The sequence below is a fragment of the Priapulus caudatus genome, unplaced genomic scaffold (genome assembly GCF_000485595.1).
Source record: "Priapulus caudatus unplaced genomic scaffold, Priapulus_caudatus-5.0.1 Scaffold107, whole genome shotgun sequence".
Taxonomy (NCBI): Eukaryota; Metazoa; Priapulida; class Priapulimorpha; order Priapulimorphida; family Priapulidae; genus Priapulus; species Priapulus caudatus.
This window is the reverse complement of record NW_014577168.1, coordinates 172,920-178,814: the sequence shown is the minus strand read 5'-3', so window position 1 is coordinate 178,814 and position 5,895 is coordinate 172,920. Positions and strand designations below refer to the sequence as shown.

Sequence of the window (5,895 nt, the reverse complement as noted above, 5' to 3'; positions counted from 1 at the left end):
AATAGTAGTTGAAGATGTTAGACTCGCCACAGCAATAGGCCATCCTGCGCGAAGACATGCAGAAATTCTCAATTATTATCCAAGTTGATTTTTAAAATTTATCACTTAAACACGTAAACTAGAAAAACTACGATATTATAAAATCGTGCGCACTCGGTGAATTACGGGAATTCAATCATGAATAAATAAAAGCCTGCATACCTGGTGACGTGGTCTTCCGACGATGGAGGGGAAGACGGCACGTGGGGCGTCGTCACCGGCGAAACCGGCCTTGCACATTCCGGAGCCATTGTCCACGACAAGAGCTGCTACATCATCGTCGTCGCACATATTTGCTGGTTGGGCAGGAAACTAATAACGAATAAACATATCGAGTGGATGAAACCGGAGTACGAAACAAACTTCATGGTTAGCGAACGCGTGAATGTTGACAGTACGAAAAGTTACGCTAAATTAGCTGACAAAATCACAGTCGCCTACTACATAAAGTTGCCTCTGTGAGTTTGAAGCAACAGTATATAAGTAAAAAGCGTATAAATAAATAAATAAATATATATATATATATATCAGGAGTAGATAATAGACGCCCTATTATCTACTCCTGATATATATATATATATAATATTTGTAAACAAATAAAATGTGATATATGCCTAGTCGGTCGGCAACTGGCGATGAATAAATCCGATAGTTATATAGTGAACGTAACACGATACGCCTGGAGCTATTCGTGGCAGCAGAGCACACGGTGCCTAGCTTACGAGTGTAACGCATACGACGCCAATGCCACCAATTACGTAAGCTTGCGGCCTCTTCGAGACATAGGAAACGCCTGTCTAAAGCACATCATCTCGCTAGTGATCAGTTTAGCCGCAGTACGAAGCTGCATCTACGCGCATCTATAGCACTGAATTCGAAAAGCTAGAGCTTGCAACTTTTGCTGTCCGGTGGATAGTATTATCAGGAGTGAATAATAATAGATCTATTATAAAAATCTAGAAAATATAGATTCTACTATTATTATTCAGTCCTGGTATATGTAATCCACGATATGACGCCATGTTGTCTGCCCGTAGCAGCAACCCTTTACAGCGTAGATTAGATGATGTGCTTTCAGCCGACAGGCAAAACACCGACGCAATCACTTACAAGTTACAGTAAGCATGCAGTAAGCCGTATCCACTTCGAAACACTAGTAAACTGCTCTAGAAGACGAGACTACGTTGTCGAGCAAACGAATTCTATTCACGCGAGATATTCCGTGTGTAGATGCATGCACGCAGACACACACATACACGCGCTACGGTACGGTACTTACCAGAAGTTACAACTGAGATGGGAGCACGTGAAGTTTCTCACTGAACTGAGGCAGCTTCGTCGTCGTGTGGTATATATAGCGGCTGGTGGGGCATGCGCCGGCAGGAGCGTGCCACGAGCACCATATAGGGTGCTGAAGAGAAGGTGGCGTGCGTGGCGCTAGTCGCACGAGCCGCTAGTAAAAATACAGCAGCGATGTGCCTCCACAGTTACAGAATTGCTACCGTATTTAGTCGCTCTTCATAGCTTTCGCGTTTTAAATTCGACATATAACGCTGTAGCGGTTGAAGAAAACAGAGGTGTCTATATAAACAGGATACGTAAATGATCACGCATCTGCGTGTATATATGTATATATGATTGGAGAGAAGAGGCGTGTGATTAATTATAAGTGAGAATAACAATAATAATAATAATAATAATAACATTTGACACACTCGGGCAACGCGCGACCTATAAATATCCCCCAGCATCTCACCCCATCGCGCTGCTAAATAGTTTGCTTATACTCAAGATGCTGTACCACAACGTACATATATATATATATATACGGGTCTGGTATTCCCCGGTAGTGGGGAGTACAAGATAAGACTAGTGGCAACCTACAAAACGCCAATGCATCATCCCTGACCTTGGTCAGTTTGTCTATATTTTGTTTGGATGAATAAGTCTTTATTTTATTGTGAATGTCAATACATGTGTTGTTCTTAAAAAGGTCACCCTACATATATTCTTACGCGCATGTACGCACGGGCACGTACAAACACACGTACGCCGGGTACGCGGGAGAGAACAGGAAGGGTGCAACAATAAACATGGAGATACAATGAGAGAGAGAGAGAAAGAGATAAAGAGAGAGAGCGAGAGAAGCGCGTGAGAGAAGGAGAGGGAGCGAGAGAGAGAAAGAGAGAGAGCGAGAGAGAGAAAGAGAAAGAGAGAGAGAGAGAGAGAGAGAGAGAGAGAGAGAGAGGAAGAGACGAACGCTGCATAAAGAGTGAGAGAGAGAGAGAGAGGACGAGAGAGAGAGAGAAGAGCCGCGAGACAGAAAAAAATAAACCCCCGGGGCTTTTTGAAGAAGAGAGGGAGAGAGAGAGAGAGCGCGCGCGAGAGAGAAAGAGAGATATAGTTAAATTTGTTTCATTCTGCTTTTTTAGTTTACCAGATCATACCTTTATTTTCATCATATATATTAAAGTATATAAAGTATAAATTATTCTCCCAAAACTGATCGAAAATTATTCGCCACGTTGATCGAAAATTAAATGAAAAACGAAAGGTAACTAACAACAAATATTTGTTCAGCAGGGTACGAGTACTGCTGGAACTTGTCAGAAACTACAAAGATAGATTACAGTATAGATTATATATGCGCCTGAAATAGCTCTAGTGGTCGGGGGCCGTGGCTGCATGGGGTCCACACAGTTCAACCGATTGATCCTGATTCTGACCAAAATTGCAAAACACGTTGAGAACTAACTTCATCGCATGTATATTTTACCCTCTCTTCTCTATCAAGACTAAATCGGCTTTCTCTTACTTGAATCGTGTAACCGAGTATCATGTGGGTTAACCAATAAATGAATAAAATTAGAACAGTTCCAGTATGGTATGAGAGACTTCACTCGGAATACTTCGTCAGGTTTAACTGTATATGACCGCGGAGACTCGTGCGCATGCGTGAACCCTTTTAGTGCTGGGTTCATACGCCAAATGTCAGAGCACGAGAGTAAGACTCCATTGGAGTAGTATTCATGAAATGTGAAAAATAATTAGCGGTCTTGGCTTTGCGAGGAAATGTACATTAATCGTAAAAAAAATATATGTATTTATATATATATATATATATAATTATTATAACGTCAACGCGCGTAAAATTCCAAAATGCTCGCATTAAACGCCGAAAAGAATTACATTTGATTAAGATTATACAATTAAAGTATAAGAAGATTATATAAATAATTAATCCGTCGTTGCTGCACTATAGCCCGATATCTGCCGAAAAAGACGAACATGTCGTTGACAGTAGGCCTATTATGTGCATGCAATGGAGACTTTCTGTCCAGAATTTATATGACGGAGCTAGATACCCTATAAGCTAGCGCTTCTTTTCATTTAATTTCATTTATTTGGTGAGATCTAGTTATTGGCATTCTTCGTACCAAATTGCTTTCGGTTATCTTCTTTCTATTGTATCTGCTAACTATAATTTCAACGAAATACACATCCTATCGGCATATTCTACGCATGCGTAAATACAAATCCTAGCTTACAGAAGATTCCGGATATTCTCTCCGGGTATTCGGATATTATCTCCGGATATTCCAGAATATTCGCATGTGACAACCGGTCAGATCCGCGTTCGTATGTGTCCAATATCTACCATATTATTCATATTCGTTGATGTTATATGTGTACGTGCGATAGAGACTGTATATCCAGAACTTGTCGCATACACTATAGCTGCTCTTCTTCTTTTAATTTATGAAATAGGATCTTGCGATAGACATATGTCATTGCAAACTGCACTCGGATATCCGCTCTCTTTTTTTATAATGTATCTTTCGGCATATACTGTACATGTGCGTGCGCGAGTCCAAATCTTAGCTTGTAGAAAATAGATAAAATTCCGGAATATTCGTTAGTGTAGTATACGGTCAGATACGTGTCCGCGTATATCCAATATCTACCGAGAAAACGAGCATTCGTTGACCTTAAACATGCATGTACATACGGTAAAGATACCTTATCAAGCATTAATCTGTCGCGGATACCCAAGAAGCTAGGTTTTCGTTTAAATTATGAAATGAGTTTTTGTGATGGACATTTACTATAGCAATCTGCTATCGGCTAACCACTCAACTATAAAAATATAATTTCAACAAATTAATCGTCATTTTGGATGATACTGGCCATGCATTAACCCGGACCGTCTACTAGATTAGCGAATATTTCGAAATTCTGTCTATGGTCTGCACGCTAAGACTGTTAGTGCATGCCAAGTAGCTCCTAAAGGAAGTGTAAGGAAATTGTAAAGGAAATTTTACTTTGTTGATATTATTCAATTAAGATAGCGACCATGTATTCATGAATTGTTTGCTACGAAATAGGGCCGTAGCCTCCTGGGTTACAGAGTGGGGGTGAAGCAGCCCACTATGTATTTTGTAGAAATATGCCTAATTAATATTTAAAAAAACTAAAACAAATGTAACAAAATTAAACGAAATGATACGTTAAGCCTAATCGTATCCTATTCATTATTATATTTGTTCTGTGGATTATTTCTTGAAACCGCGAAAGAGATTACTTTTGATAATACTCAGTTAGGTCACACAATTTTGACCCTAATTAAATTGGAGTTTAAAGTGTGTAGGTGAGTTTCGATGTGAATTATGATATGAAAATAGGAATTTATTGAAATATACCAACAACGAGTAACGTATAAAACATATTTGCTTTATTTTTAAACACTCAGAAAAACACCAGGTTTTTCTTTTCCAATATAATCTTACGCATTTTTATAATAATAATCTTAACTGAGCATACACGCAGAGTAATTAGTACTAATTACACGCGAGATTCTATTACACTAATCTAATTTCGATGAAAGCTGAATTTACGTTACGCTAGATTACACGCATTCTTTCCCATTTTGTCAATATAGGCTGTATATACAGGTGAGAGGTCTCGGTCAACCTGCGAGCAACCATGGAGTCCGTGATTATCTCACGTTTGGATGCAAACATGGCGGCGATGCCAACATGGCGCTCTAAGCTTGCTGTGTGACAGCGTAGCAAAGCTCAACACGGCGGAGCGAGAGTATCGATGGAAATTGTAGCAATGATGACGATGGCGACAGCGCTTAGAAGCACTTGCGGTGCACAATCGCTGGGCCAGACTCGTCGTACTCCTGCTTGCTGATCCACATCTGCTGGAAGGTGGACAGGGAAGCGGTGGTGACGAAGTCTGTAGCCACGCTCGGTCAGGATCTTGATCAGTAGCCGTCAATCGCGCGCAGCCAAGTTCCAAACGGATAATGGCCATGGCGCAGCAGCGTAACCCCGTAGCATGGCGAGCCGTGTGGGCTGACACATCACCAGAGGTCCAGCACGATACCCGGTGGTACGGCGGAAGCGTACAGAGTACAGTGACAGCCTGGATGGCGACGTACATGTCCTGGCGGTGGTTGAAGTCTCAAAACATTGATCTGCAAAAATAAAAACAACGATTGTCGTTAATAGATACATCAAATATATATATATAAAATATAAATAAATATATATATAATATATAAAATATAAATATATATAGAAGTATAGAAAGATAAATATAAAATGCATACAATAATTTATAGTACATCTAATATGATCCATAGCCATTATTTTACAGCTTCATAACTTAATAGCTCTATAGTGCTACTATAAAAACATTGTTTAATATCTGGTACCTAATGTACGAACCTGAGTCATCTTTTCCCTGTTAGCCTTGGGGTTCAGTGGGGCCTCAGTCAACAAGGACTGGTGGCTCCTCTGGGCAACACGCAGTTTCGGTTTAGTAAGTGTAGGTGCCAGCATCTTCTCT

At 40.2% G+C, this 5,895-nt stretch overlaps 1 long non-coding RNA gene and 1 pseudogene across 1 annotated transcript in view; both read right to left on the bottom strand.

Annotated features, from left to right (window-relative positions):
• The window catches only part of LOC106805265, a 1,816-nt gene extending 393 nt beyond the window's left edge, over nt 1–1,423 (bottom strand). Inside the window, exons 1-2 of the long non-coding RNA XR_001393410.1 lie at nt 1,319–1,423; nt 202–351 (exon numbers count right to left, since the gene is read on the bottom strand). This is a non-coding gene — a long non-coding RNA (uncharacterized LOC106805265). The remainder of the gene's footprint in view (nt 1–201; nt 352–1,318) is intronic.
• LOC106805264 overlaps nt 1–5,895 on the bottom strand; it is a 10,713-nt pseudogene that overhangs the window by 2,427 nt on the left and 2,391 nt on the right.